Source organism: Culex pipiens, chromosome 2 (genome assembly GCF_016801865.2).
Source record: "Culex pipiens pallens isolate TS chromosome 2, TS_CPP_V2, whole genome shotgun sequence".
In the NCBI taxonomy this organism is placed as follows: domain Eukaryota; kingdom Metazoa; phylum Arthropoda; class Insecta; order Diptera; family Culicidae; genus Culex; species Culex pipiens.
In genome coordinates, this window is record NC_068938.1 from 33,246,056 (window position 1) to 33,267,894 (window position 21,839).

The 21,839-nt window shown below is 34.5% G+C and overlaps 1 protein-coding gene across 2 annotated transcripts in view; it reads right to left on the bottom strand.

Moving 5' to 3' along the window:
- LOC120422038 (protein O-mannosyl-transferase TMTC2-like) overlaps positions 1–21,839 on the bottom strand; it is a 496,233-nt gene that overhangs the window by 316,811 nt on the left and 157,583 nt on the right. The window lies entirely within an intron of this gene.

The following is a 21,839-nucleotide window of genomic DNA, read 5'->3' on the forward strand; positions in this document are numbered from 1 at the left end:
TTTTCCCGTGTTTAGGAGGTAATTTTGAGCAACTTTTGTTCTACGAAAAACTTAACTTATCTTTTTTTTTTTTCTTGTTTCATTTTTAGTATTTAAATTTGCAATTATTTGGCCTACTCTACCACCTCATATCATTACATTTTTCCTATCTATTTTTTCATGTTTTTACAGTAACTTTCTCAATTTTTTGCATGTTTTTCACATTTTCTGCTATTAAATGGCAACATTATCATTTAAATTGTAAAAAAATGCGTAGAGGCATAGTCTGGGGCACTAGAAAAATTACTGCATACTTCTTTTTACTTAAAATATAAAAAATGTTAGTAAAAAACACTGCTAAAGTTGACCTCAAAAAAAAAAATACATTTTTAAAAACATTGGCAAAGTCACTTAAAACAAGTAGAACTTCCAACCCATATTTTTTTTTAAATATTAAAAGTTCATCTTTTTAATGCTTTTTAAAGATCAAAAATTGGTTGGAAAATGGATTTTTGGCGATTTTTTAAATCGAACCCCGTCTAAAGGCGGGGTTGGGTTGTAGAGGGTTAAGGGTCGCTTGTTGAAGTCGGTGAAAAAAATAATCTTTTCATACAAAAACGACTTCTTGAAATCTTAAATAACACGTCAGGGTTAACTCGGATCGTCTTGCGGTCTTGGACAAAGTTGTTTGTCATAAAATTTTACATTAGAATCTCACACTTGAGAATTATCCGACACATTCAACGCCACCTTTTGGCGGAATTAACATTTTTTCGAATTTTTCCATACAAATTTTAATGATAACAAGCGGCCCTTAACCCTTAACCTATTTGGTTCAAAATTGGCACAGTTACTTATTTTTTCCTAAAGAATCGATCTCTTACGATTTTCCAAAATTCTCATTTTTCCTTGTCACCCTACTATCCAATCAGTTCTAAATACTGAAGATTTGGCAACACTGAAATGCAATACTTCCAAGTGCTTGAGTATAATTATTGTAAAGTTGATTTTAAAAACCATTTCACTATTTTTGAAAGATAGCAAATGGAAGTTATCTATTCAAACTCTTGAACTTTTGAATATTTTGATTGTATTTTTTAAATGTTTAAAAAAACAAATAAAAACGTGTTTAAATAAATTTGTCAAATGATCATTCATGCAAACCAAGAACGCATAATCAAACGAAAAAACAAAACAAATTCTTTTGATGCCTGAGCCGAGAAAAGTGGTAATGTATACGATCATAAAAATAGATAAATATAATTAAATAAAACCAGCAACAATTTGGTTTTGCCAAAGAAGCTCATTTTAGACTAGAAACATCGTCCCAACAATTTATTATTTTTTTTTGTTTGATTCGCCACGAAAGTATAGTATACTATACAAAAAAAAACTATAATCAAAAGAAAAGTAATCAACCTTCATACTTCATTTCAAGTTCTTAAATTAAAGCGTCCAAACCAAAACCCTTCCAAACTTCCAATTATAACGTAACTCAACCTCAAACTTGACGCCCTCAAATGAGCCATCAGCTGTCGTTTCGCGTAACTAAAATCGATAAGCTGACACGGCAGTTGATCGACCAGCGTAATTGCAGACCTTGATTAGTTCGATTCGCAGCACCTTGGCGCGCACCCTCAACTCCCGCAATTGAGGTATCGATGCATAAAAACGCGCTCAGCAGTTTTGTGCCAGTACAAAGAGCAGCTCCCCGCGAGAGAAGGAAAGTTGCTGGGGTGAAAAATATTTCCCAACTAAAAGAAGTGCAATTTTGAACTGCACAAGTTTTTAACAAAAAAGAAAAGCTTAAAAAGCTCGCGAAAAGTCCCTGAAACTGTGTTCTCCGAGGTGAAGACGTGATTATTATGTCGAACGGCAAAATTGGTTGAGGAAGAAAAAAAGCTCAATGGCAAACTAACTTTTGCTGGCAGCACTGCTGCGCGGGGTGGCGGCACCAGCCATTATAAGTTTCGAAAGCAATCGAGAAAAGTTTAAAGTTAATTTCAAATTAGTACTTATAAAAAATAATTGATTGCTATTACGAGTATCGAGATTCGGGCGATGAATAAGAAATGAACTCGACTTGGGGCCGCCGCCGCCGTCTCGCCGTCTGCCAGATGGTGCCGAATTTCGGGCGGGAAACTACGGAAAGAGTAAAGTTTTTAAGACTTTTCCCTGGCGGTGGGGTTACAGGGGGGGAAGTTGCGCGGAAAAGGCAGTTGATTGATATTCCAGCCACATATCGCCGCAGGATTCGGTTTGCGGAGTCACTACTTTTAGTGCTAGAAGGTTCTTGTGTTTAATATTTAATTGCTCCTCGTCGTCTGCACTTGCTCACCACGGGGGAAAAGGTGCCGAAAAGTTCCATTAGCACTTGATTTGGACTGGGATCGAGGTTGCAATTGAACTTTGGTATGATTGAATGTTTTCGAAAGTTATATATAGGTGATTTTGTAAGGTTGGGTACAATTCCGGAGCTGAGCTTTTTTTAGGCCTTTGGTATGCCCAAAGAAGCCATTTTGTATCATTTATTTGTCCATAATTCCATACAAATTTCACAGCTGTCCATACAAAAATTATATATGAAAATTTAAAATTCTGTATCTCTTACGGTCGTAGAAGGTGTCCTTCACTTTTGCGAAAATGGCTGTCAATGATGGTTCTGAATTCAGGGTCCAGAAATAGTAAATTGCAATGAAAACATAATCACAATATGTAAAATGCTTCTACAAACAACACAAAGAAAACCATTTTTTGATTGAAACATTCTGAATCAAGATTTGGCCGATCTGGAGTGATGCCTTCCAGAGCCTTAAAGGATTTTTGTGATCGATTTGGTGTCTTCGGCAAAGTTGTTGGTATGGATAAGGACTACACTGGAAAAAAATGATACACGGTAAAACATTTTTTTTAGAGTTTTAGAGGACATCAAATGCCAACTTTTCAGAAATTTCCAGGTTGTGCAAAAAATCTTTGAGCGAGTTATGAATTTTTGAATCAATACTGATTTTTTTCAAAAAATCGAAAAATTGGTCGCAAAAATTTTTCAATTTCATTTTTTGATTTAAAATCAAATTTGCAATCAAAAAGTATTTAAGTGAAATTTTGATAAAGTGCACCGTTTTCAAGTTAAATCTATTTTTAGGTGACTTTTTTGAAAATAGTCGCAGTTTTTCATTTTTTTAAATTAGTGCACATGTTTGCCTATTTTTGAAAAAAATAGTTTTTAAAAGCTGAGAAAATTCTCTATATTTTGCTTTTTTGAACTATGTTGATACGACCCTTAGTTGCTGAGATATAGCCATGCAATTTTTTAAAATCAGTAAAATTGATGTTTTCTAAGTCTCACCCAAACAACCCACCATTTTCTTATGTCGATATCTCAGCAACTAATGGTCTGATTTACAATGTAACAATGTTAAAAACAGTCGTAAAATTTTCCAATCTTTTCGAAAAAAATATTTTCAAAATTTTCAAACTTAGACTAACATTTCAAAAGGGCCAAATATTCAATATTACGCCCTTTTAAAATGTTAGTCTTGGTTTCAAAATTTTGAGAATACTTTTTTCGAAGAGATCGAAAAATTTCACGAATGTTTCATATTTTAACATTGTAAATCAGACCATTAGTTGCTGGGATATCGACATTAGAAAATTGTGGGTTGTTTGGGTGAGACTTAGAAAACATCAATTTTCCTGTTTTTAAATCTTTGCATGGCAATATCTCAGCAACTAAGGGTCGTATCAACAAAGTTCAAAAAGGCAAAATATAGAGAATTTTCTCAGCCTTTCAAAAATATTTTTTTCAAAAGTGGGCAAACGTGCACTAATTAAAAAAATGAAAAACTTCTAATATTTTCAAAAAAGTTACCTAAAAATAGTTTTAACTTGAAAGCGGTGCAATTTATCAATATTTCACTTTAGTACTTTTTGATGGCAAATTTGATTTTTCATCGAAAAATGAAATTGAAAAATTTTTGCGACCGATTTTCCGATTTTCAGTATTGATTCAAAAATTCATAACTCGCTCAAAGATTTTTTGCACAACCTGGAAATTTCTGAAAAGTTGGCATTTGATGTCCTCTAAAACATATAAAAAAAAAAGTGTTTTTTGCAAATCAAGTTTTAGTGACAAAAAGTTAAATAAAAATCAACAAAAATTTTTTTACCGTGTATCATATTTTTCCAGTGTAGTCCTTATCCATACCTACAACTTTGCCGAAGACACCAAGTCGATCAAAAAAATCCTTCGAAAGATACAGATTTTTGAATTTTCATACATCATTTTTGTATGGCCAGCTGCCAAATTTGTATGGAAAATTATATGGACAAACTAATGATGCAAAATGGCTTCTTTGGGCATACCGAAGGCACCAAAAAAGTTTCAGTCGGATTAAAAAATACAAAAATTAAAATTCTTAAAAAAAGACCGCTCACCAATATTTCGATTTTTTTTAAATCAGTATTGATTCAAAAATTCATAACTTAGTCAAAGATTTTTTGCACAGATTTGGCACGTAAATTTTCTTAAGCGAATTGATTATTTTCTTTTGATTATTTTTTTGAGTTCTCGCAATTTGATGAACTATTGCGTAATTTTTTTTTGTAAATAATTTGTAGTTTAGGTTTTTTTCTGGAGTTTTTTAAAGCAAATTTATTTGGTTTCATCAATCCTTCCCATTTTTTTTTTCATAATTTGTAGTTTAGAAATGTTGTAGACTATAAAAAAAATTGCTGCACCATTCCACTTAAAAATAATATTTTCAATATGGCTCGTCTACCTTGTGCACATTCTGTCAATTCCTGAAAAGACACCAAATCGATCAAAAAAACCCTTCAAAAGATACAAATTTATTAATTTTCATAAATCATTTTTGTATGGACAGCTGCGAAAATACCAAAGGCACCAAAAAAGTTTCAGCCGGATTGAAAAATATAAAAAAACGTATTACCGAAATCTTTGAGAATTGCTCAGCTGTTTTTACTTGAATTGTATACAAAAAGTGTAAAATTTAATATTTGCAGGGAAATTAAAACCAGAGCTTTTATTGAAATTGGTTGAATCTTTCTGATTACTCTGCCACAAACCTCAATTTAATCAACTCAAGTGATCATCACAAAATCAATCCCAGCCTTCAATTTCCGTTTCCCTCCACCACTGATGAGATTCGGTGGTTTTGTACTACAATCTATCAACAAACCACCTGTATGTGTGTGTGCACTGCTTGCTGTCCTGATCTGAGGAAGGGAAAAGAAGACAAGCCACATCATTTTTCTCGTCGTGTGTCCTCGAGAAGGCCTACGTGGACAGCCGGAGGACCGATTTCCTCTCCTGCAGGCAAAAGAAGCCCCGAAAGAAAATGAAATTGCTACACCATCACCATGAAGTGGGAGATAAATTGCTCTGTAATGCACATCACTTTGTGCTTTGAAGTGGAAAATAGCTAAAGTCAACAGCTTCGGAGGGCATCTCCGGAAGGTGGGTGGTAGGAAGGGGTGGAAACCCCAACGAAACAACAGGTAGCCCTGGCCCTGCCAAGATATTGATTGGAAAGTGTGATACCGTAGACCGGGAACGGAGAGATTCGGTAAGCCGATCAGAGCGTTCGAGACAACCATTCTTCATCGTCACCACCACTTTTTGGAACGGTCCTGTGAGCCGATTGAGCTGGGGCAGGAAAGTGAGTAAATAAATCAGAATTCGATTACCTGGCCCCACCTGGCCGGAGATTCGTCGTCGGTTGGGACGACGATTGGTGACACGGGAGACCGAGATCTAGAGTGGGAAGAGTCCTTGATGCTGGACCAAATTCAATTTCCCTGGTAGTGATTGAATCGTGCGGTTTCATTTCATGTCCGGATGGGTTTCGTTGAGGGTGATGGTGATGAATTTTGCACGATAGAGATTTGCGGAAAGGGAGAACGAGATGGATTAGTCGTGAGGAGTTGCGAGAAACCTGACATTTTCGTAATTTTAGTAAAGTGGTATTTAACACCAAATCCATTACCGTTTTTAAGCAAAATATACAACTTAGAGTTATGTCATTAAAGTATGACTTTCAATTGAAGGATCCCGATTAACCTCTAACCCACCCCCGTGCTCGAGTCAAGTGTCCTTCCCCGGGATCGCACGTACACCCCCACACGTGCGTACGTCCCGGCTGTCAACAAAAAGGTAAAGTTAACACAAACCAAGCGATGAACCAGATGATTCACGGCCCAGCACAGTCAGTCCTTCCCTCCAGGCAGGCTGGGCCTGACCTGGCCGGGATTCACGAGAAATTGTCGCATGACGCATGATAAATCACACATCTTTTTGACGGACACCATAAATTTGTCCCGGATCGTGTGTGTCCTCGGCCGTGCCCGAGGGGCGTCACAAAGGTTGACTTTACCGCTCTGTACGAGACTATGTTAGCGCCATATATCTCTTGCCAGGACAGAATTTGAGTCATTTTTTGCACCTCTTGGCCGGGACATAAATAGACATCGTGACACGTGGTGGCCCGAGGACGACGACGGTGTCTGGGTTTCGGATCCCTCTCATGTGAAAGTGACACCGCTACACCTTTTCCGCCGGTAAATAATGGCCCTCCGGAGGGAATAAACACGTACAAATAAACCTTTTTGAAAGGGGAGCTTCTTGTGCCACGAGGAGAGCATCGAAAAGATTAAACAGAGATAGAGGATTCGATGGAAAGCTCCAGGGCAGGTATCGTTGAACTGGTGGTACTTAAAGTGAGTTGCGTTCAGAGTTGCAAGAGATATTGCCAGGTTTAATTTATTTGAAACTTCGGGAAAACTGGATCAATCTGGCAGCGCAGGAGACTAAATCTCTGGCTCACACTCCAGCTTATCGAAAATATCTATCTCTACACGGAGAAAAATCAGTTAATAAAATCGTGAAAAAGCTATCATGAAATTCGGAACCACTTTGTGTTCAAATTTCATGGTACGATTAAAAAAACGGACCATGAAATTTGAACACTTTGTTTTTGGTTCCGAATTTCGTAAACGATTTTTCACGATTTTGGGAACTGATTTTTCTCCGTGTACTAACTTCGACTCAGACTCAGACTCCAGCTGAGCAGTTCTCTAGGATTTCGGTCATTCGATTTTTTTTTGTATTTTTTAATCTGACTGAAACTTTTTTGGTGCCTTCGGTATGTCCAAAGAAGCCATTTTGCATCATTAGTTTGTCCACATAATTTTCCATACAAATTTGGCAGCTATCCATACAAAAATGATGTATGAAAATTCAAAAATCTGTATCTTTTGAAGGAATTTTTCGATCGATTTGGTGTCTTCGGCAAAGTTCCCACTGAGAATTTTGGCTCGAGCCTCGACTTGATTCTGGCTCGATCTCGAGCCAGATCGACTCGAGGCTCGAGCCAAAATTCTCAGTGGGTTGTAGGTATGGATATGGACTACACTGGAAAAAAATAATACACGGTAAAAAAAATTGGTGATTTTTTTATTTAACTTTTTATCACTAAAAGTTGATTTTTATTTTTTTATATGTTTTAGACGACATAAAATGCCAACTTTTCAGAAATTTCCAGGTTGTGCAAAAAATTATTGACCGAGTTATGAATTTTTTGATCAATACTGATTTTTTCAAAAAATCGAAATTTTGGTCGCAAAAATTTTTCAACTTTATTTTTCGATGTAAAATCAAATTTGCAATCAAAAAGTACTTTAGTGTAATTTTGATAAAGAGCACCGTTTTCAAGTTAAATTCATTTTTAGGTGACTTTTTTGAAAATAGTCGCAGTTTTTAATTTTTTTAAATTAGTGCACATGTTTGCAAGCTTTTGAAAAAAATATTTTTGAATAGCTGAGAAAATTCTCTATATTTTTCATTTTTGAACTTTGTTGATACGACCCTTTGTTGCTGAGATATTGCCATGCAAGTGTTTAAAAACAGGAAAATTGATGTTTTCTAAGTCTCACCCAAACAACCCACCATTTTTCAATGTCGATTTCTTAGCAACTTATGGTCCGATTTTCATTGTTAAAATATGAAACATTTGTGAAATTTTTCGATCTTTTCGAAAACAATATTTTCAAAATTTTCAAATCAAGACTTACATTTCAAAAGGCCAAACATTCAGTATTACGCCCTTTTAAAATGTTAGTCTTGATTTGAAAATTTTGAAAATATTGTTTTCGAAAAGATCGGAAAATTTCACAAATGTTTCATATTTTAACATTGAAAAACGGACCATTAGTTGCTGAGATATTGACATTGAAAAATGGTGGGCTGTTTGGGTGAGACTTAGAAAACATCAATTTTCCTGTTTTTAAACCTTTGCATAGCAATATCTTAGCAACTATAGGTCGTATCAACAAAGTCCGAAGAAGCAAAATATAGAGAATTTCCTCAGCTTTTCAAAAATATTTTTTTCAATAGTGGGCAAACATGTGCACTAATTAAAAAAAATGAAAAACTGCGACTATTTTGAAAAAAGTTACCTAAAAATGGCTATTACTTGAAAACGGTGCACTTTATCAAAAATTCACTAGAGTACTTTTTGATTGCAAATTCAATTTTACATCGAAAAATGAAGTTGAAAAATTTTTGCGATCAAAATTTCGAGTTTTTGAAAAAATTAGTATTGATTAAAAAAATCATAACTCAGTCAATGATTTTTTGCACAACCTGGAAATTTCTGAAAAGTTGGCATTTTATGTCCTCTATAACATATCAAAAAAAAAAATTATAAAGAGTGTTTTTTTGCAAGTCAAGTTTTAGTGATAAAAAGTTAAATAAAAAAAAATTACCGTGTATTATTTTTTTCCAGTGTAGTCCGTATCCATACCTACAACTTTGCCGAAGATACCAAATCGATCAAAAAATTCCTTCAAAAGATACAGATTTTTGAATTTTCATACATCATTTTTGTATGAACAGCTGCCAAATTTGTATGGAAAATTATATGGACAAACTAATGATGCAAAATGGCTTCTTTGGACATACCGAAGGCACCAAAAAAGTTTCAGTCGGATAAAAAAATACAAGAATTAAAATTGAAGAAAAAAGACCGATTTCAGAATTGCTCAGCTTCTAAGGATTTTGCCACTCCGACTCTTTACATACTGTGTCTTAGGACAAGGATTGAACTTATCACTTATCCCATTTATGAATTATTTACGTTATGAACTTTTAACTTACTCAGTCTGTTACAGAGCAATTCCAGCCCAAAACAGGAATTTTTTAGGTACTTTTTTCTCGACCCTCTCCGATTTCAATGAAACTTTGTAGACATGTTATCCTTGGCATATATAAGCCATTTTTGTGTATATGGAGCCAGTTACACTCCACTTTTATGAGAATTTTTGATTTTTATGTTTAAAAGTCAAATTTGAAGGTGAGACCACGATTTTTTTTCGTTCAAAATTTTTGTGAAAATAGCCTAAAATGTTACAAAAAGACTCACGAAAAATGCAGGATGGAGCAACTCACCTAAAAAATACAAAAATCATTTACTGAAACTGTTTTTTTTTTAAAGTGCTCTAAACGTCAAAATTTTCAAAATCCGAATACGGGAATTTATTTTTCATATTGACCATTGTCCTAAAACCAATCCTCGTGAAGTTACAGCGGTTTTTAAAAATAAAAATGTTGAAAAAAATAGGTTTTTTGATGATTTTTGGCAATTTCTATATGACAGACTTGATTTTTCAGTCTCGAAAATATTTTCACCGGAAAGCTCGTCCAATTTCCCTTCAGTTTGTCTTTGACCACATTTCAATTGGATGTATGGGCTTACAGATATAAGCTAATTTACTATTCAGGTCACTATACTACACTGAAAAAATATTATGTTTTCAGTTATGAGCAATGTATTCCCGTATTCGGATTTTGAAAATTTTGACGTTTAGAGCTCTTTAAAAAAACAGTTTCAGTAAATGATTTTTGTATTATTTTAGGTGAGTTGCCTGCATTTTTCGTGAGTCTTTTTGTAACATTTTAGGCTATTTTCACAAAAAATTTTGAGCGAAAAAAAATCGTGGTCTCACCTTCTAATTTGATTTTTAAACTTAAAAATCAAAAACTCTCATAAAAGTGGAGTGTTTTTTTCTTTCAGTGTATTTTTTTCGGAAAGCCCGTCAAATTTCAAATTTTCGTTTGCCTTTGACCACTTTTTGATACGATGCAACGGCTTCGAGATACAGCAATATTTAAATTACGAAATACAAAAATATTTAAAACACATACTCCCTTCTCAAATGTCATTATCGAGTGTAACTGGCTCCATATACACAAAAATGGCTTATGCCTAGGATAACATGTCTATAAAGTTTCATTGAAATCGGAGAGGGTCGGGTACAACCGATTCTCTATTTGACATGGAATTGCTCTACATGAAAATTATGTACCAAAAATGTAAATTTCAATGCAATTTTCAAGGGATTTTAAATCTTATCAAATGGAATTCCTTAATTCACATGAGGTTTGGCAAACAATAATTTTCACATTTACATCAAATACATCACTTTGATTTACCTGTTTTGTTTAGCGGAAACCTACTTTTTTAATGTGTGAGGGTTCAAAAACTATGCAAAACCAAGTTGATTGCCAACAAATCAAAATCAAAAAAAGCTTTCAAATTACGTCAAGAAAAAGCACCACTTTCTCGAAGAAAGCGCCAAACTAAGTTCACCAAAGAATCCACAATTTTCATATTCCAACCACTTGAAAAATAGCGAAAAAAAAAACATAAATTGCAGGAAAAACATCCCACACCGATGCCCGGGAGAGAAAAGCCCTTCAAACTCTGGAGCAAGTAGTTAACGAGAAAAGTCCGGAAGAAAAGCGAAAGCATTTTTTTTTCTCCACTGGAGTTGAGTGCAGGAACGGAAAACTTGGAGCTTTTTTCCGCCCTGCTAGGCTGCTGCCCCCTCGAGAGAGAGAGTTTCTGCTAGTCCAACCGGAAGAGAGTTTATAGTTTGTTTAACTGGTTCTGCTGCTGCTGCTGAGCAGGTTTCTTTGAGGGGCCGGCCGCCTCGGGCACTGCAATTCTTTATTTATTTTATTTCATTTTGTATATTTGCTTCTCTGTTTTTTTTTTTTTTTTTTTATTCAAAAGTCCAGAACTGATGTCGGTGTCGGTTTTTTTTATTGCCTGCCCTCGCTCAACTATCGCCTAACTAGACGGTACTTAATTAAAACTTTTAATGGTAAATATTTAGGAACCACTTTTCGGCGATTTTGAGCGCACTTTGCGGGAGTGGAAACTTGAAGCTTTTTGGAGGTGAAAGAGTCTGGAAATTGTTCGGTTTTTGTGTAAGTTGTTACGAAAAAAGTTTACCCAAGTGCTTATTATGAGTTTAACACTCCAGTAAGGCAATGTTGGCTACTATCATTATAACGTGTCCTGACAGTTCGCTACAATGTCATTATCACATGACTCTATCATTAAGGTGAGGCATATGTTTATTTCACATCGTGACCGCGTTGACACCATCATTCGGAACTTTGAGAATTGAACCCAGAAGTTATTGTCTGATTAAATTATAGGTTTCCGATTTCAAATGATACATGTAATTTTATTTCCAAGAGAGTGTTTTTTTTTTAAGAAAGCAGAGCAACATTTTTTATATGTTTGAATAAGTTTTAGGAAAACAATAACGGATTTTTTTTTTCACAGAGAAGTATGGATCAGAAAACACTTCAACGATATTATATTTTTAAAGAAAACTTCAAGATGACCGAAAAATATTGCCTTTGTAATCTAAAAATATTCTGAAATCGATTATTTTTTTTTTAAACACATTGTTTTCAAGTTATTGAAGGGTTATTTTTTTCAATAGTGTCAATGTATGGCAATTTCTGAAAATATATTCACAAACAATTTAGAATATTCACCACAATTTTTATTTTCTGACTTTAAAAATCGGACTCATACCAAATTGATGATATAAAGCATTGCAAAGAATTGAAATCAAGAAAACTGAAAATTTCAAAGTGTGGCAACCAGGGATATAATATTCGCAAAAAAATCAATTTCGCTAGCGAACTTTCTTCACCCGCGAAAGAGAGAGAAGGCAAATCACGCAAAAGAAAATCACTCCCGAAATTCTTCAAGAAAATCAATCTGCTGATGAATTTTTGTGATGTACAAAATGTGACAGGTCGTTTTTCGACGTGTGACGTTCCTTTTTGCAAGTGTAGTAGTGAAAAAGATATTCCGCCGAATAATCAAGATGATGATTTTTTTAGATTCTTTTTACCGATCATTCGTGCGCGAGAGAGGAGAGCCATGCGTCCTTCGGATTTTTTCTCTTGATGATCGTTCAATGATTTTCTTTTGATGAGTATTATTCCATCGCTGGTGGCAACTATTGGTCGAATGTTATTTGTGAAATTTTCCAAAACAGGTCTTCCAAAAAGAAATTAAATTTCACTTCACTTTCATTTTGTCCACATAAACTAAAATAAATTTACACATATTTCCTGGTATAATTTTAAATTCAGTTATTGCATGAACCATTTCAACCCAATTTATCGGTATCATCTTGAAATTTTAAGAAAAGCTGCAAAAATCCAACTAAAAACAAGCTCATTAGAATAACTCATCTTCCTTAAAGGAATACTTCATCTTCCCGCTCTAAAGCTGCCTCTAGCAATCGCATCCTCTTTCAACAGCAAAACAAGCTGCAGCACTTCTAAATGCTTTTTTTTTGCTGTTGAAATCAATTAGCGCAATCAGCTGGTTTCTCCGGGCACTCCTCTAGGTCTAGCCTAGCTCGCCGCCTTGCCACACTAATTTGTACACCTTTTCGATGTTTTTCCAAGCGGTCGTTCGGGTACGACAATAGTGCGCTGCAGCCACAACCGTACTGTACTGGTACTAGTCAGACGTGATTCCACCCTCACAGTGCAAGTGCTGCAGATTGGCCGGGTTGCCAGTTTTTTTTATATCAAATTTTCGCAATTTTTAAGAATTATTCAGTATGACTAAAACTGTTTTTTTATGCACTTGAAAAAATGAAGAAAAAACAAAAATTTCACCTGGCAACCCTATTCGAGAAACTACTCTTCCAGCTTAGACCATCTCGAAAGAAAACACGAAAATGAACTGTACTTCTTCGAATTCCCTTGCTCTCCCTCCTTGCCGAGTTCCGACCCCGGGACAAAGCGTGCAGCCCGGGGGGACGTGTCTGAAATAAATCTAAATCTATTTCCGCCGTTCCTGGCCGGGCGAGTCCAAAGCCCGGCAAATGTTTTCCCCCCAGATGCGGGCCCGATAACACAAATTTAATATAATTTCGGTACAAATTTTTAAGTTTATTTCGGTGCATCATGCCATCCTTATTTCGCTTCTAGTTCTAGTGCGAGTAGAAGGCTGGGCTTTGCATGAGTTATGCTTCATTTTTTCTTCTTTTGTAGGAAGAAACAAACTATGTGTCGGAAAAGTCGATGTTTTTTGTGTGTGTGTGTGTGTGTGGGAGGGGGATCGATTGGGGAAGCTTTGCTTGTCGTGGCGCAAGTTTGTTGTGACCTGCTTTCGTGATGAACTTTTGTCCAATTTGCGACGGACGTCGATCGGAGCGAGGGGAGTTGAACTCCCTGTAGAAGGAACTAGCGGAGTTTCGGTTGAGTGAAGGAGTTGAATTTGCTTTAAGAGGAATAAATGTGGAGCCAATTTTAAAGCAAAATATGTTTTTGATGAGTTTTAAGATTGAATTTCAGAGAATTGAAAAAAAGACGAATACATCAAAAAGATGTAAAAATAAAAGCATTTCAGTTAGTTAGGGGATGAATAAAAAATTATATCGATAGTTCCCGTAGTATTGAAGATACTAAAATGTCTGTAACAGAAATCTGGGTGCAAAAGCTATGGTTAATGTGTACCGTTAAGGAAATATTATTTTTTTTTTCATAAAAATCTAATTCCCTCAAAAAACCCTTCACAATCTCAAACTTGCAAAAAAAAATCTGGTTCATCAGCTAAATCCAAGCTAAATCTGAGTAGACGAGTGATATTTGTACACACAAATTTTGTAATAATCTATTAATTCTTTTAAAAACATATTTTAATACGGTTTTATGATTTTCAATTCTGAATAAATCCCACATAATCAAACACTCGGTTAAACAAAATTTTAAAAATGTTTAGCTTTTTGCAACCTTCTACAAAGTTGTTTCTTGTCTTATTTTGCACATTTTGATGAGAAAATGTCGCATAACACACATCATTTGACAAGTTTCACAAACTGTTGATAAAAAGTTTCCAAAAAATAATAAAGGAATTTAAAACAAAAGACTTAAAAAAATAGATATCTCAGAAATTTCTCGATGAATCATTTCGCTCTAAGAAGCATTGAAAAACTGAGAAAATTTCCTATAAGACACGTTTGAAAGTAGCGAAGACTATTTTTTCTCCTAAAGGTTGCCCAGAATACACGCCGTGTTTTAGTCACAGATTTAAAAATAGATTTTCTTTAAACGTTTGAAATATGCTTGTATACCATACATGTTTGTACATTTATTTATAATAACAACCTCAAAAATGTTAATTTTGGTTGCTTTTGCCTTGCACTTGCTTTTATACTATGAAAATTTAACCTTTTAACCATTTAAATACAGAAATTATAATAAAAATACAGATAAATTTCCAGAATTTGAAGTTGTTCAATATTCAAAGTATTCTTATGGAAAGTGTAAAAATCACTGAAGAAATGTGTTAAGTTGAATTTTAACCAAACATTTTGAATATTTTGGTGATCTCTTTTTGTTTTTCTATTGAACTTAAAAAAAAAAAAAACACACAAATATATTCTAACAGGTTAGAGTTCACAAACTGAACACGAATATAAGATATAAAAAAAACATTTGTCATGAATCTGGAAAATCTATTTAACAAACACAGTAAAAAAATATATAATTTTGAAAAGTTGAGTATTACCTCTTTTATAATGTGATTTTTCCCCAATTTAGACTGAAAAAGTGTCATTACACCAAAAAAGTGGTAAAATTACACATTTTCACAGGAAAAATTACAAATTTTATAATATACTGTTTACTCTATTGACATTGATTTCATAAAAAAAGTCTAATGTTTTACTTCAATATTTAATTTCATATGGCATATCAGAGTTAAAAGACTGTTTCGTATTGAATAGAATTTTAAATGTATGTACTTCAATTCGAATCAAATTTGTTGAAATAATTTTTTAATGGATTTCTTTGTGTTGAGTAATATTTTAATTTCGACATTTGTCAGATTAAAATTTTAACATTCTGTTATGTAAGATCAATATAAGAAAAAAAAAAGAATCGGAAGGCATATTCTTGCACATAATTTTCCGTCAACATTTACAGTGAATGTAAAAGTTCTCAGCACAAAATTTGTCATGCTCTCTGAAGCAAAAAAAAAACAAAAATCCTGCAAATGCAAGTGCATCCTTCGAACCACTTAAATCTACTACTCACAGAAGATTATCCAAAGAAGGAGAGGAAAAACTTTAATCCCTCTCCTACATGTGCTGATGGTGGTGCTGGCACCACAACAATCGCACACTGTGCTCACTTTGCAAGTTTCAGTTTGCGGCTGAAAATAAAATAAAGCTCAACACACACACACGAACAAAAAAAAGGAAATAGAATATAGCTTCAAGCAAACAAAGATCATCCAACCCTCCTGCCACCACGTGTCATCCAGCACTACCAGCCTCCCTCCACATCAAAGCGCATGACGGAGTGGTCTCGCTGGGTGATAAAAGTTTAAGCTCCGGTTGGGGAAAACTGTGGCGTGGGGGGGTGGGAAAATGCAGAGTGAAAAGCAAAACTGGATCACACAATATTTGCAACAGATGTTCAAATAGAAGGCAACATATTGTCTGGGTTCCAGCCACCACCCCCACTTTTTCGCCTTTCCTCACTTGGTCGGTATTATTTCATGGTTAGACGAAAAAAAAATCCAACTTTTGCCTCCTGAAAACACAAGAGAGTGGGGGGAAAAACCAGGCAGTAATTCCACTGCACCCCGCAGTTTTCGTCGTCGTCGACTTGGACTTGGAACAAAGCTCACGAAACGGTTTCTTTTCGAGAGCAAGCAACAAAAAAACTCAGCTTTAGAATGCACGGTGGAAGCTTTCGGGTTTTGGGTTCCAGTTGCTTGCAGTACGGTTTGCTGGGAAACATTCTTCATACAGCAACCTTTTTCTGAATGATGCTTCACCGCCACCGCCAGGACCAACAGAACTGCAGCAGGGGCGACCATCAACGAGAGCGCGTTCTGTTGTGGGCATGGTGGGATGATTGTGGAAAATTGGAGGTCAAAATTAAAGGTAACACAGGTTTAATGGAATAATTTTGCCTTCCTCACTGAGGTAAGGCTATAATCCTGCTCTAAAAATGAACTTCGTATAAAAACGTCGTAGACCCACCTTCATGTATACATATCGAATCAGAATCGAAAACTGAACAAATGTCTGTGTGTATGTGTGTGTGTATGTGTGTGTGTATGTGTGTGTATGTGTGTGTGTATGTGTGTGTATGTATGTATGTGACCAACAAACTAGCTCATGTTTCTCGGCACTGGCTGAACCGATTTGACCCGAACTTGTTGCATTCGACTTGGTTTAGGGTCCCATAGATCGAGTTTTATACAGATTGAAGTTTCGATAAGTAGTTCAAAAGTTATGTATAAAAATGTGTTTTCACATATATTTGGATCTCACTTAACTGTATGTAAACTATGTCCGGGTCCATCATCCGACCCATCGTTGGTTAGGTTATCAAAAGACCTTTCTAACGAGTCCAAAACATTGAAGATCTGGCAACCCTGTCTCGAGATATGGCCACTTAAGTGATATTGATATACTTTTTTGAAGCCGGATCTCACTTAAATGTATGTAAACTATGTCCGGCTCCACTATCCGACCAAACGTTGGTTAGGTTATCAAAAGACCTTTCCAACGAGTGCAAAACATTGAAGATCTGGCAACCCTGTCTCGAGATATGACCTCTTAAGTGATATTGATGTACTTTTTTGAAGCCGGATCTCACTTAAATGTATGTAAACTATGTCCGGATCCACCATCCGACCCATTGTTGGTTAGGTTATCAAAATACCTTTCCAACGAGTGCAAAACATTGAAGATCTGGCAACCCTGTCTCGAGATATGGCCTCTTAAGTGATATTGATGTACTTTTTTGAAGCCGGATCTCACTTAAATGTATGTAAACTATGTCCGGATCCACCATCCGACCCATTGTTGGTTAGGTTATCAAAATACCTTTCCAACGAGTGCAAAACATTGAAGATCTGGCAACCCTGTCTCGAGATATGGCCTCTTAAGTGATATTGATGTACTTTTTTGAAGCCGGATCTCACTTAAATGTATGTAAACTATGTCCGGCTCCACTATCCGACCAAACGTTGGTTAGGTTATCAAAAGACCTTTCCAACGAGTGCAAAACATTGAAGATCTGGCAACCCTGTCTCGAGATATGGCCTCTTAAGTGATATTGATGTACTTTTTTGAAGCCGGATCTCACTTAAATGTATGTAAACTATGTCCGGATCCACCATCCGACCAAACGTTGGTTAGGTTATCAAAAGACATTTCCAACGAGTCCAAAACATTGAAGATCTGGCAATCCTGTCTCGAGATATGGCCACTTAAGTGATATTGATGTACTTTTTTGAAGCCGGATCTCACTTAAATGTATGTAAACTATGTCCGGATCCACCATCCGACCTATTGTTGGTTAGGTTATCAAAAGACCTTTCCAACGAGTCCAAAACATTGAAGATCTGGCAACCCTGTCTCGAGATATGGCCACTTAAGTGACATTTATGTACTTTTCTGAAGCCGGATCTCACTTAAATGTATGTAAACTTTGTCCGAATCCATCATCCGACCCATCGTTGGTTAGGTTATCAAAAAACCTTTCCAACGAGCCCAAAACATTGAAGATCTGGCAACCCTGTCTCGAGATATGGCCACTTAAGTGATATCGATGTACTTTTTGGAAGCCGGATCTAAAAAATAGATGAAACTTGTGTACAGCCATTGTTGTGAGGAAGGCTCCAACCACATAGGTGGATTAAGTTAGTTTTTAAACATGTTTTGCCTTTCTTACAAAAGAAAGGTTTAAGGTTTGTTTTTGGGAAAACGCTTTTCTCAGAAATCTTAAGAAATTCGTGCGTGGCGAGGAATCTTCCCAGAAAAAAAATCCTATTACTAATTTGAAGGTTTAAATGCGCTCTTTCGATTGAATTTTGGCCCGAAACCCGGAACTAAAAACCTGATTTTTTAGAGCTCTATTTCTGAAATACTTGAGCGATGTCTGTATCCGCTCTTAAAAATTTGTGTCTTCCATCATTGGAAAACCGCTCGTAAAACCCACAAATTTTATATTTCAGATTTGTAGCCATGGGGTCGGAGACGAACATTTTATTTTTCGATTCACAATTTTCGACCAATAAATGTGGTCAAAGCCATTTTTAGAGGTAGTTTTTGGACTATTTTACAGATAACACTATCAAATTAAAAGAATTCAGTTTCAAACAAAAAGCCATTCGAAAAGATGCGCCATAAACTGCTTGGGCCCAAAATGTGAAGCTTTTCCAAAATGTATTTCCAGAGATATAGCCATATTAGTGTTTTTCGTCTTATTTTTACCCTATTTTTTCTAATTAAATTTTTGGTTTTATACAGAATCACACACTTAACATCAAATTCGAAGTCCCGGCTCGTTCTCGCTCGAAAAGTCGTCAAGTCGAAGCATAAACGCCAGCACATTTACGCTTGCGCGTTTTACGCTGCGCGTGAAAGTGTTCTTTCACCCTTCCTTAATAGATTGACAAAGTGCAATAGCGATACATATTTTTTTAAGTTAATCATAGACTAACATTAAAGACTGAGTACCCTTTATTTTTTTCTAATAATGTCAATCCAATATGTTTTTCTTAATTAAATTTAAATATCGTGCGACCCATAATGTACCTCTGAAATTTAAAAAAAAAATTGCATTCTAGGTTTAGACTAAAAATATTCGAAGCTTTAGGTCAAATTCTCACTGGGTATCGTTTTGTTTCTGAAAAATTAATTGCACAATTAATATTTGTCGGAGTTTTATCATTTTGTAAGAAAGGCTCTATTTCACCTCTGGTGATATTAAATCGGGTGTTTTTATTTATTTTGACAAAAACTTGAAAAAAATATTATCGGGTTTTTATTTATTTAGATATTTTTTAACATACTGTTTATTTTAATATATTAAAATAATGGATAATTTTATTTTTTTATGTTTAAGAATTTCTTCGGCATACCCTTTAACGTACATCTTAGCATGAAACCTCGATTCATTTTTATTTTGCAACTCGTGACAGAAATAACACATTTTTAATGTTTTTGAACGAGAGTATTTGTAACAAATTGTAGCTTAGCCAGTACGAAATATCCACTATGTAATACAATTTTGACCAAATTAGACTATTTTTGGCGTTTTAAAATTTTTGAAGGTTTTCTTCAATATAATTGCATAATTCGCATTAAAAAAAATTTCATTCAAAAGCGTTTGGAAATTTCCCAAAACGTTGAAATTCATTTTGTCTGAAGGTGAAAAGCGTGGTAGTTCATTATAAAATAAAATTATTTTAATTCATTTCATCTTAAACTTTTTTTTTGGGGCTCCGTTGATTTCAGTGTATGATTTTCTTTTTGCAAGACTTACAATTTTCAGGCAAAATTTGCGGATATTTCTATCTCGTTTTCTATAATCAAAAGGATGTCATCAACGCCAAATCGGCCAGCCAAATTTCACATCACCTTCAATTTGTACAAAACATTCAGAGCTGATTTTTGCCTCTAGAAAATAACATTTCAGCAAAAAAAAATCCTGCCGAAAGGTTGCATTTGAGATATAAAACATTTATATTTAAAATATAACTCAGCAGTTCATAATTTTGTAATTTTTAAATCCATTTAAATGTATGGAAAATCGAGCATGTAAACATGAAAAAAATCAAATCAACATAATGCAAAAACGAAAGCTTTCTACTAAAACACCATTATGGGAAACATGGAGCATCGAGCGGTCTTTAAAAGGTCAGATTTTTTGAAACGATCAAATATAATCGAGATTCCAAAATTTCAAACTCACAAACTTACTTTTTAAAGTGACTTCTAGTATTTTAAAAACTATAGAGCGCACGATTTTCAAAAAAAATGTAATGTAAACTCCAATTTCAAGATTATAGATTAAAAAAAAACAATCCAAAATTCATAAAACCAAACTAACTCCAGATTCCTTCAAAAAACCCTGTTTAAAAAATATGTTTTTGGTTAAAAAAGTGTTTTTTAATGGAAAAAATAACTCTAAACGTTTAGAACAAATTTCAAAAAAATATTTTTAAAGTCCATTTGACATGGAAAACGTTAAATGGTTTAAAAGTTTATTTTTCCATGTACAAAACTTCAAATAACACTGACCAACACAATTTCTGCGGAGACTCAACTCGAGGGGAAGCATGAAGTTTGGGGTACCCAGAAACACGTGCACTTTGATTTTTTCAAAAATATTTAGACAGGGCCGAATGGTCTTTCTCCAAAGTTTGTATGGAGAATTAGTGCTGTTGTATGCAAGAGCGACAAACCGCCCAAATTCTCCATAAAAGCTTTGGAGAAAAAACATTCAGTCCTGTGTAAATATTTTTGAAAAATTCAAAGCGCACGGGTTTCTGGGGACCCCAGACTTCATGCTTCCCCTCGAGTTGAGGCTGCGCAGTAATTTTTGTTGTTTTTTTTTTGTAGGTCAGTGTAATCGGTCAAAATGTATTTCAATAAACAACTCAAAACAAACAGAGCACCATTAGGATTGCAAATTTAAGCTTCATTCATTTTATTACGTTCAATAATTACTTCAAAAAGTTTTAAAAATGCTTCAAACTTTATAGGACTGTTTTGCTTTTATTTTTATTATTTTTTTTTGAAAAAATTTGATTATTTGGGACTGAGTTTCACTTTTTCTATTTCACATGTTTCTTTTTTACAAAAAAAAAATCTCTGAAATCGGAACTTGTGAATCTGAATTAAGTTGAGTAAAGTTCATTTGCACTATGAAAGTGGTTTTTATTGGTTCTCAAATTAATAAACGTGATACATGATCTCGGTATTGATTTTGTTTTTCCATGGAGTTTTTTTTAGTTATTTTGCTGTTTATACTATCGCTTGAAAACTAACAGTTAGATCTGGGAAATTATTGTGATTTTTTTTCAAAATATGAGTATTAAAACATGAGTTATGGAATTTCAAATTTAACAGTTTCTGGAGTAAAAATAGTTTGAGCAAAAGCATTTCTTACTTTTCCTGTCATTCTCGAACGGCGAAACAGCCTACTTTTCTTTACCATAAATAATAGAATCGAATAGAAACACTTATCTAAACAAATGCTGAATAGTTCTACTTTTCAACACTGAAATGGCTGCTGAAAAGTTGAACTTTCGAAACTTGTTTTGAAAAGTAATACTTTTCAACATTGTTTTTATTTAAACGGTTGATTGACTAAATACATAAACATTTGACTTACAATTCCATTCAAAAGGTGTTTTTCGGATTTGCAAAAAAAAATGTTGTATTGAACTCATTGCACAACTTGATTTTTTCAGCACTCGTCGTTTTATCCAACTCGGTAAACCTCGTTGGGTAATTGTACGACTCGTGCAGAAAAAATATTCTTTTTGCAACTTGTTGCATAAAGTACTGTTTTGTCTTTGATATTATTATTAATATTGTGAAACAATATGTTTGGCTTAAAAATGTAAGCTTCTCTGATTTTGATATAGTTTCAAATTAAAATAATATTATGTTATTCAAACAACTAAAAGAGATGTGTTTGC